Genomic DNA, 11,496 nt, shown 5'->3' with positions numbered 1-11,496 from the left:
TTTTTTTTGCGCCAGTGAGCGCGGACGCCGCCGGGGGTGGAAACTCGCGGGGCGCGGGGCTCCCGGCGCCTCAGGCTGCCTGAGGGCCGGGGCTCCGGCGCGGGGCAGCGTTCCCGGCGCCCGGGCAGAGGCTCGCTCCGTGCGCAGTTCCCCCCACGGTCCCCCCTCATTTGCCTTTGTGTGGATCCTGACCCGCCGGCTCCCGGCCGCGGGGATCCGGCCGCCGCGCGGGCTAGGGAGCTGCCGGAGGCGCTCTCCCCGCCGCGGCGCTGCCCCAGACTCACCCTCAGCGAGGCACAGAGTCGCCCAGTGCCCGTCCGGCTCTCACTTGCCCCGGCGCTGTCTCTATGGAGCTCAATGTACTGCAATGGCTGTGAGAGCGGGAGCCAGACGCAGCCTCCTCACTCTCTCCGCTCTGTAACATTACTCTCCAGCCAGCGCGGCTCCTATTGGCTACCGCCAACTCACGGGGCTCGCTCATTGGCCCGATACCTCCCATTGTCCTGACCAGAGCCCGTTTGCTATTGGCTGTCTCCGGGGACACGTCATCAAGGATTGAAACAGCGCGCAAATCTGAATGTGTGTGTATGCCGGGCAAAGAGGCTGAGGCGGGAGAGGCAGAGGCAGAGGCAGCAGCTGCTACGGGAAAGCAGAGCTCTATGGTGTATGTGTGCATGTGTCTAACCCAAGCCAGCCCCACACCGGAGCGGCCGCCGGAGCGAAAAGGGCCTGACTTTTCCACAAGTGTCTCCAACTCCTCAGGCAAAAGAGACACCCACAGGTCTCCCCCCCCCTTCTTGCCCCACATTCACGCCCAAAGCCGTTGAGATAAGAGGCCCCAGGCTTTTAATGGCCCTTCAAAAGTGAGGGCGACACTATGGGATCATGTCCCCTGAAAACTGGGGTCTCTGCTGGTGCCGAGGGGCGGAAGCCGCCGAGCCTCGAGCCCCTCAAAGGTCTCTGATTGCGTTACACTTTAGGTCTCTGGAAAGGCAGGGCTTCTATAAGAAAGTGACATGATCCAGCCAGCCGGGTTTAAAATACCCCTTTTCTGGGCTCATAAGCCGTCACGTCAGGCTCGCTGAGCAGCTGAAATCTTGAGTCACTGAGCAGGCATTCGGTTTCACCCTTTTTCTTGGTTTGATCGAGTTTCACAGCATGTCTAGAACTTTTTATTTAAATACAAAGCACTGTCTTAACTTCCTGGAAATCAAATAATTATTCCATGTAATTAAAGAACAGCCACTTCGTTTTGATATGGGGTACTCTAGCAGGAAATGTTTGTGAGGCCCTGGTAGAATTAGCAAATTCATTAGAGACCACATTCTAAACTGTTTGGCTATTTTATTTGACTTGGTGTGGATTACTGTTATAATCAAACGAATCCTTGTGATGCTATCTTTCCCTCCCATCACACCACTTAGTGCATCCATGTAACTGCTCTAGGATTACAGGAGTTGTAGGTCTATGGTTACCCGAAGGATTAGATGCAGGCAGAGAGTGCATGTGCCCAAATCCACAGGCTGTGGTTTCTCTAACTCACCAAGCTGGCTGGTATTAATAGACATACTTAAGTCTGTAGAGAAAATGTGCTGGCTATAGTGGCCAGTTCTGAAGACTCTACAGTTATATCAGTCCTTTATGAAAGTGCTATCTATTCCTTTTAGCCTGAGCAGAACACGCCCCTATTCAGTTATAACAGACTTCCCATTTTTTCACTCTCTAATGGTATTTTGTACACTTCTAAATCCAACCAATTCCTCCAAATGTAACAGATCAAAGTTGGAATAAATCACCTACATCGTGTTAATTTGATTTTTTATATCGATTATAAGCATCCATAACCTAATTTATTTCCTCAAATGTATTAAACTACTTGAGAGTAAGCTTAGGTAATCTTTCCTGTTTTAATGTTGATTTCTTTTTAAAAGAAAATACACTATTGGACTCAGGGATTATAGTCTTGGTGAACGGACAATATATCACACATGCACATGAAAAAGACTATAATATTAAAGAGGTTATAAATTGGTATACTGCACATGCAGTGTTTAAAGATAATATATCTAAAGTTAACTTTTATGTTGTTATTTTCACACATATTTACTATCCTCTGCTTCCCTCTACTAATCATTCAAATTTTATATTTCATTTAAATCTAGATATTTATTTCAATACCGTCTTCTCAATGTCTCATATTGCAAAATATTCATGAGAATGATTAAGATACTTTCAGTGGCATCCATGGTATTAAAATTTGACGATTAGTTGAATATGGCACTATCAATATTTTCCAGGAGCAGTGTTGGCTTTGCACTGGCACGGCATACACTTTACTGGTTGTCTATACCAGCTTGCTCCTGCCAGGGTGCATTTATGGCCACAGGACATCTTGAGAGCAATGGGCCCACACAAGTTTTCTATTTTGACAGGATGATATGGTGAGTAATAGGCACTGGAATTGAATAGACTTGGGTGCAAATCCCAGCTCTGCTACTTACTAGCTGTATGATCTTGGGCATGTTTTTAAACCTCCATGCTTCAATTCTCTCAGCTATAAAATGGAGGGGACCACAGGGTTGTAAAGATTAAACTTTTTTTAACATTTAAAATTATATTATATATTGGCCGGGCGCAGTGGCTCACGCCTGTAATCCCAGCACTTTGGGAGGCCGAGGTGGGTGGATCACCTGAGGTTGGGAGTTCGAGACCAGCCTGACTAACATGGAGAAACCTCATCTCTACTAAAAATACAAAATTAGCCGGGCGTGGTGGTGCGTGCCTGTAATCCCAGCTTCTCAGGGGGCTGAGGCAGGAGAATCACTTGAACCCGGGAGGCGGAGGTTGTGGTGAGCCGAGATCGTGCCATTGCACTCCAGCCTGGGCAACAAGAGCAAAACTCCGTCTCAAAAAAATAAATAAAATAAAAAATAAAATAAAATAAAATAAAATAATATTATATAGACCCCTTCAATCCCTTAATTTAGAAAACCTCAAGTGCAGTTAACCTTGAGTTTTTCTTCATATTTTAATCTTATATGAAGGCAGTGATTGCAAATCTAGTGAATTTTTTGTTGTTGTTGTTGTTATTGTTGTTGTTTGAGATGGAGTTTTGCTCTTACTGCCCAGGCTGGAGTGCAATGGTGCGATCTCAGCTCACTGCAACCTACACCTCCTGGTTCAATCGATTCTTCTGCCTCAGCCTCCCAAGTAGCTGGGAATACAGGCATGTGCCACCACGCCCGGCTAATTTTTTAATTTTAGTAGAGACGGGTTTCACCATGTTGGTCAGGCTGGTCTTGAACTCCTGACCTCAGGTGATCCGCCCGCCTCGGCCTCCCAAAGTGCTGGGATTACAGGCATGAGCCACTGCACCCGGCCTTGTTTTGTTTTTTTTTTTTAATCCTAACCTCAAACAATGCTAATCTTCTCCTAGTCTGGTGATGGTACCTTTATTTATTCCCAAGTTTAACAGAGGCTATGTCAGAGAGAAGAGTTTAAAAACCACCACTTGCAGGCAATTCATTTCTTATATTTGATTTTCTGTGATATAGGCAGGGAAGAACATAAAAAAGAAAGAAATTTTAAAATAAAACCAACATCTTCTAGCTCTAACCCCACAACCTTGATGTTCATTTATGATATTAGACCCTTTTCTTCTTCCACATGAATCCTTAGTCACAAGTTGACATATTTTACTTTACAGTTATTGGGTTTTTGTTGTTGTTGTTTTTGTTTTTATGAAACAGGGTCTCGCTCTGTTGCCCAGGCTGGAGTGGAATGGCAGGATCTCAGCTCACTGCAACCTCCACCTCCTGGGTTCAAGCAATTCTCGTGCCTCAGCCTCCCGAGTAGTTGGGACTACAGGCATGCACCACCATGCCCGGGTAATTTTGTATTTTTGATAGAGACAGGGTTTCACCATGTTGGTCAGGCTGGTCTTGAACTTCTGACCTCAAGTGATCTGCCCGCCTCAGCCTCCAAAGTGCTAGGATTATAGGCATGAGCCACGGTACCCGGCCAAGTTATTGGGTGTTTTATCCCAAATTACAAAGTCATCCAGTTGAAAAGGCCTGAACACCCTCTCCCATGCTCAGTTTGAACAACTGAATTACAGATCGTCATTAATATACTTTATGCCCTTCCTCCATTCCCTCTAGGATAGGGGAAGTACCTCTTTTCCGTAATCCTGTAATATTGTGTATATTAATTACTGCAATCACAGTTGTGGTTCTCCAGTTGTATCTGCTTGTCCCACTGCACTGTACACCTTAAGACAAGAACTCTATTTTTTTTTTTTTTCTGAGACAGGGTATGGCGGCTGTATTGCCCAGGCTGGAGTGCAGTGCAGTGGCATGATCTCAGCTTACTGCAACCTTGACTTTCTGGAACTGAAGCCATCCTCCCACCTCAGCTTCCTGGGAAGCCGGGACTACAGGTGAGCGCCACCATGCCCGGCTTATTTATTCATTTGTTTATTTATTTTTTGAGACGGAGTCTCCCTCTGTCGCCAGGCTGGAGTGCAGTGGCACAATCTTGGATCACTGCAACCTCTGCCTCCTTGGTTTAAGCGATTCCCCTGCCTCAGCCTCCCGAACAGCTGTGACTACAGGCGCGTGCCACCACACCCAGCTTATTTTTGTATTTTTAGTGGAGACGGGGTTTCACCATGTTGGCCAGGATGGTCTCCATCTCTTGACCTTGTGATCTACCCGCCTTGGCCTCCCAAAGTGCTGGGATTACAGACAGGAGCCACCACACCCAGCCCCAGCTAATTTATTTTTATTTTTATTTTTTGTAGAGACAAGGTCTCTCCATGTTGCCCAGGCTGGTCTCAAACTCGTGGGCTCAAGTGATCCTCCCACCTTGGCCTCCCAAAGTGCTGAGATGACAGGCATGAACCATCATGCCCCATGCTGGCTATTTTTTTTTTTTTTGTAGAGACAGGGTCTCTCCATGTTGCTCAGGCTGGTCTCAAACTCCTTGGCCTCCCAAAATGTTGAGATTACAGGCGTGAGAAACTGAGCCCAGCCCCTATCTTTGAATCCCAAGCACCTAGCAGAGTACTTGGCATACAGCAGGCATTAAGTAAAGCCCGTTGCATAAATGAATAGCTGAAAGAGTACATATTGCAAATTATTGTTTTAACCTTCCTCTTCTATCTTTAGGTCTAAAAGCATTTAGGTCTTTCTAAATCAAAAGGCAGGAAAATAGAATAAGAAGCGAATGTTAGGATACTAAGATTGAGGATAGGTGCCAATTACATCTCACTGACGTAATTTAAAAAGGGGGAGGCACAGTTGGAGGGTGAAAGGGGATCTCAAATGTAGAGGAACACGTATAGTCTAAGCATTTACCAGTTTCCAATTAGGCCAAGATTATTCCTTGGTGGATACAGTGAACTATGGCAAGCCAAATTAGACTTTATCACAGAAAACTGCAAGATTGTCTGCCCAAAGATTGTTACCAATTGGCTTTTTATTGTTTTGTTTTATTTTATTTTATTTTATTTTATTTTATTTTATTTTATTTTATTTTTGAGATGGAGTCTCACTCAGTCATCCAGGTTGGAGGGCAGTGGCGCGATCTCGGCTCACTGCAACCTCTGCCTCCTGGGTTCAAGTGATTCTCCTACCTCAGCCTCCCAAGTAGCTAGGATCACAGGCGTGTGCCACCACGCCCAGTTAATTTTTGTATTTTTAGTAGAGACAGGGTTTCACCATGTTGGCCAGGCTGGTCTGGAACTCCTGACCTTAGGTGATCCACCCGCCTCGGTCTCCCAAAGTGCTGGGATTACAGGTATGAGCCACCATGCCCAGACTTATTTATTTATTTATTTATTTATTTATTTATTTATTTATTTATTTATATTTAATTAATTAATTAATTTTTTGAGACAGAGGCTCACTCTATTGCCCAGGCTGGGGTGCAGTGGTGTGGTCTCAGCTCACTGCAACCTCCGCCTCCCAGGTTCAAGTGATTCTTGTGCCTCAGCCTCCCGAGTAGCTGGGACTACAGGCACACGCCATGGCTAATTTTTGTATTTTTAGTAGAGCTGGGGTTTCACTATACTGGCCAGGCTGATCTTGAACTCCTGACCTCGTGATCCACCTGCCTTGGGCTCCCAAAGTGCTGGGATTACAGGTGTGAGCCAGCGTGCCTGGCCTATTTTATTTTATCTTTAATTTAATGTTTGTCTCCCATGTTCAACCAAACCAATGGTTGGTTTTTTTGTTTTTTGTTTTTTGTTTTGTTTTTGTTTTTTTTTTTTGAGACGGAGTTTCACTCTTGTTGCCTAGGCTGGAGTGCAGTGGCGTAGATCTCGGCTCACTGCAACCTCTACCTCCCAGCTTCAAGTGATTCTCCTGCCTCAGCCTCCCAAGTGGAAGAGATTATAGACATGGGCCACCACGCCTGGCTAATTTTTTTTTTTTTTGTATTTTTAGTAGAGACGGGGTTTCACCATGTTAGCCAGGCTGGTCTCGAAGTCCTAACATCAGGTGATCCACCTGCCTTCGCCTCCCAAAGTGCTGGGATTACAGGCATGAGCCACGGCGCCCCCCCCCCTTTTTTTTTTTTTTTTTTTTTTTTTTGAGACGGAGTCTTGCTCTGTCGCCCAGGCTGGAGTGCAGTGGCGCGATCTCGGCTCACTGCAACCTCCGCCTCCCGGGTTCACGCCATTCTCCTGCCTCAGCCTCTGGAGTAGCTGGGATTACAGGGGCGCATCACCACGCCTGGCTAATTTTTTGTATTTTTAGTAGAGATGGGGTTTCACCATGGCCAGGCTGGTCTTGAACCCCTGACCTCAGGTGATCCGCCTGCCTCAGCCTCCCAAAGTGCTGGGATTACAGGCGTGAGCCACCGCAGCTGGCCACCAATGGGCTTTTAAAACTTAAAAGGTGACCAGGTGTGGTGGCTTATGCCTGTAATCCCACTACTTTGGGAGGCAGAAGTGGGCGGATCACTTGAGGCCAGGAGTTCAAGGCCAGCCTGGCCAACACGGCAAAACCCTGTCTCTACTAAAAAGACCAAAATGAGTCCGGGTGTGATGGCGCATGCCTGTAGTCTCAGCTGCCTGGGAGGCTGAGGCATGAGAATCACTTGAACCCAGGAGGTGGAAGTTGCAGTGAGTGGAGACTACGCCAGAGTGCCACAGAGTGAGACTCTGTCTCAAAACAAACATACAAATAAAAAACTCTGACGTAAAAAAAATACAACATGCAAGGCCAGGCACAGTGGCTCACGCTTGTAATCCCACCACTTTGGGAGGCCAAGGCAGGCAGATAACTTAAGGTCAGGGGTTCTAGACCAGCCTGGCCAACATGTCAAAACAGCATCTCTACTAAAAATACAAAAATCAGCCAGGCATGGTGGCGCACACCTGTACTCCCAGCTACTCCGGAGGCTGAGGCATGAGAATCGCTTGAACCTGGGAGACAGAGGTTGCAGTGAGCTGAGATGGTACCACTGCACTCCAGCCTGGGCTACAGAGAAAGACTCCGTCTCAAAACAAAACACAACAATACAGAAAACAACAACAACAAAAATGCAGACTGGGAGCTGTAAGTTTTTCATTGGTTGAAGAATATTGATTTCTCCCAATGCAATGAGTCCTAAAGTCAAACTATATGAATTCTCTTGTCTGCTTTGCAAAACAGGCCAGTTTCGGAAAAGGAGAGGAAACACTGACCCAAAATGTCTGATGAGGTCAACCATACAACCATACAACCGTACTAAGGATCACACATACTGAAAACTCTTTTTTTTTTTTTTTTTTTTAGGGCAGTGAAAATAAAGGAATGAGGCATTCGGGAAAAGAAAAGAGCACAGGTTTGTGAACTCCAGACTAGAAGCAAGGATACTGACATCCAGTCCCCTCAATTCACGATGCACGGGCCTCTCACAGTCACCGAGGTCTATGCTCAGTTTCCTCAACATTTCCGTAGGGCTGTCGCTACCTTAGTCTAACTTGAAAGGATGTTTCATGACTAAATGGAGAGGCAAGAAGAAAGGCCAGAGGCGAAAGAGAAGGAGGTGGTGCTATATGTGTTTCTGTACGGAGAACGAGAACCTCTTCCCCAGCTGCTTAAGTACCTCCTGCCTCAGCCTGAGTTTTCCGGGGGAAATCAGCGGCTTCTCCGTGGGCAGCATTGGCGGCTATGGCACAGAAAATTGTACCAAAGCTAATCAATAATTTCTCTAGAATTGGATTATTTTACTGGTTAGTAAGGGGAAAATATCAGACCTTTCCTTAAGAGGCCTGTCCTCTGGTTAGTCAAAGAATGGTACACATGACGAGTGGAAAATGCAATAGTAAAAGTTCTTACAGAAAGGTGATCTAAGTTGAGAAAAGATCCCCATGTTAGGTCTTGATCTCAATAATCACATCAAACATCAAATTCAGCTGCTGTGTTAAAACTGCCTTACACCTTCGGAATAAATGCTTATCACACACCCACGCAGATGGCTATAATCAAGGAGATAGACAGTAGCAAGCATGGGTGAGCATGTGGAGAAAGAAACTGGAACCCTTATGCATGCTTGTGGAAATCTAAATGGTCAGGTGTTTTGGAAAACAAGCTGGCAGTTCCTCAAAAGGTTAAACACAGATAGATACCAGTTGACCCAGCAATTCCACTCCTAGGTATATACCCAAGAGAAAAAAAAACATGTCCACACACACTTGTACATGAATCTTCATAGCAGCAGCATTTGTAACAGTCAAAAAGTGGAAAAAACCCAAATGCCCATCAACTGATGAGTGGATAAATCGAATGTGGTATATCCATACACATACGTATATATTTGACATTATGCTAAGTGAAAGAGCCCAGACATAAGAAGGCCACATATTGTATGATTCCATTTATATAAAATATCCAGAACAGGAAATATTATAGACAGGAAAGTAGATTAGTGGCTGCCAGGGTTTGGGGAAAAAGAGAGTGCCTGCTAATGGGTATGGAGTTTCTTTTAGGGGTACAAAAATGTTCCAGATTAGATTATAGTAATGGCAGCATGACCTGGTGAATATGCCCAAAACCATTGAATTGTACACTGTAAGTGGGTAAATTACATGGTGTATGAATCATATTTTGATAAAGCTATTTTTTTAAAAGCAATAAATGTCTTAGGAGTGGTTTTGGTTAACTAAGGAAAGACAGGAACAATGGAACACTCCCTGCTTGCCAACTTTGCCCATTTCTTTCCTGCTGTTCATGGTGTTTAACACCTTGTGAAAAAGATGGTCCTCTTCACTAGGGAGAATTTTCATCTATTATTGGAGTTACATATTCTGTGCTTAAAGTGTATTTTTGCTGCAAAATATTATAGTAATTTTAAACAAGCGTATTTATAGGGATACCGTGAGAGGCTTTTCTGGAGAGCCAGGGGTGACCATAATAAGTATGTCCAGCCATGAAGGGTTAGGACTGATGGCGTAAACTGGCCCCTCTCTGGCCTTATCTGACCCACAGACCTTTCATTTGGTCAAAGCGGTGTTTTAAAAAGGTAGATATTGGGCAGGTACGGTGGCTCACACTTGTAATCTCAGCACTTTGGGAGGCCGAGGCAGAAGAGGATTTCGAGGATGCAGTAAGCAGTGATCGAACCACTGCACTCCAGCCTGGGTGACAGAGCGAGACTGTCTCTCTCTCTTTTTTTTTTTTTTTTAGATGGTTTCGCTCTATCGCCTAGGCTGGAGTGCAGTGGCGCAACCTTGGCTCACTCTCCCTCTTTTTTTTGAGACAGGGTCTTGCTCTTTCGCCTAGGATGGAGTGCAATGGTGCAACCTTGGCTCACTCTCTCTCTCTCTTTTTTTTTTCTTTTCTTGTTTTTTTTGAGACAGTCTCGCTTAGGCTGGAGTGCAGTGATGCGACCTCAGCTCACTCACTCTCTCTCTTTTTTTTTTGTTTTTGAGATAGGGTCTCACTCTGTTGCCTAGGCTGGATTGCAATGGTGCAACCTCGGCTCACTGTCTCTCTCTCTTTTTTGTTTTTTGAGACAGGGTCTCGCCTAGGCTGGAGTGCAGTGGCGTGACCTCGGCTCACTGCAGTCTCCTCACACCTCTCTTCTCCCTTCACCCCACCCCAAGTAGCTGGGACTACAGGCGCGCACCACCATGCCTGGTTAATTATGTTTTTGTATTTTTTTGTAGAGATGGGGGTCTCTCCACGTTGCCCGGGCTGATCTTGAACTCCTGGGCTCAAGTGATCTGCCTGTCTTGGCCTCCTAAAGTGCTGGGATTACAAGTGTGAGCCAATGTGCCCGGTTTGAGACCGTCTCTAAAAAAACAAAACAAAACAAAACAAAACAAAAAAAATTCCACAGGTGTGGTGGTGGCGCTCACCTGTAGTTCCACCTACTCACTCAGAAGGCTGAGATAGGAGGATTGTTTGAGCCCAGGAGTTTGAGGCTGCAGTGAGCTATGATCCTGCCATCACACTCCATCCAGCCTGGGCGACAGAGAGAGACCCTGTCTCTAAACAAATAAACAAGACCCAGAAAACAGTAGAAATCTTCACAATAAAAAATCCAGATATTTGGCTTCTTTTGAAAAATGAGAGATCTGATAAGGTTGGGTTCACATTTCCACATGGGGAGAGGATGGTTGGAATGAAGAGTGGCTGCCTCCCTCAAAGGGGTCAGGGTTCTCGTTTACCACAGTCCCTGCCATTCCCTAAGTGGTTAGCCTGACTTTTCACCCAATCACATCACCTCCCTGGCCCCTGTAGACATTTGAGTTGGGGCCTTAGCATTTCATATGATTGTAAACTGTAATTCTGAAATTTTCTTGATCAGAGATTCTTTTTATAGGAATCACTTATTGTCATCATACAAACCATAGAGTGGGAAACTGAGAAACAGAACTGTTGTGATATCGCAGGTGGCATGTACTTTTTTTTTTTTTTGACATGCAGGTAGCATGTACACTTTTTTTTTTTTTTTTTTTTTGAGACAGAGTCTTACTCTTTCGCCCAGGCTGGAGTGCAGCCTCATTGCAACCTCAGCCTCCCAGGCTCAAGCTCAGCCTCCTGAGTAGCTGGGATTACAGGCACGAGCCACCACACTCAGCTAATTTTTTGTATTTTTAGTAGAGATGGGGTTTCACCATGTTGGCCAGACTGGTCTCGAACTCCTGACCTCAAGTGTTCTGCCCACCTCAACCTCCCAAAGTGCTGGGATTGCAGGCCTGAGCCATCGCACCCAGCCAGCATGTACTCTTGAGATGAGGAAGAGAGTGGCTGTGCTGCCAAGAGAGGATGTCTTATGGCCCAGACAAAAGACTAGACAAGAAGCTTTATTTAGCATGTGTCTCCCATGTGCTAAGCACTATACATAGATTATTTTGTTTATGGCTGGTGTGATGGCTCACGTTTGTAATCCCAGCATTTTGGGAGGCAGAGGTGGGTGGATCACTTGAGCCCAGGAGTTCAAGACCAGCCTGGCCAACATGGCAAAACCCCAGCTCTACTAAAAATACAAAAATATTAGCCG

The 11,496-nt window shown here is 45.6% G+C and overlaps 1 protein-coding gene across 4 annotated transcripts in view; it reads right to left on the bottom strand.

Moving 5' to 3' along the window:
* The window catches only part of HMGB1 (high mobility group box 1), a 159,805-nt gene that overhangs the window by 10,371 nt on the left and 137,938 nt on the right, over positions 1 to 11,496 (bottom strand). Inside the window, exon 1 of one of the 4 annotated variants that reach the window (XM_032150541.2) lies at positions 285 to 422. The exons of the other annotated variants lie outside the window; for them this stretch is intronic. The gene's annotated coding sequence lies outside the window, so the exon portion shown is untranslated. Of the gene's footprint in view, positions 1 to 284; positions 423 to 11,496 lie in introns of those variants that run through there. 4 annotated transcript variants of the gene reach the window in all.

This window comes from Hylobates moloch, unplaced genomic scaffold (assembly GCF_009828535.3).
Source record: "Hylobates moloch isolate HMO894 unplaced genomic scaffold, HMol_V3 SCAFFOLD_4, whole genome shotgun sequence".
Classification (NCBI taxonomy): domain Eukaryota; kingdom Metazoa; phylum Chordata; class Mammalia; order Primates; family Hylobatidae; genus Hylobates; species Hylobates moloch.
Note: the sequence above shows the minus strand (reverse complement) of the source record. Positions and strands in the feature narration are given on the sequence as shown.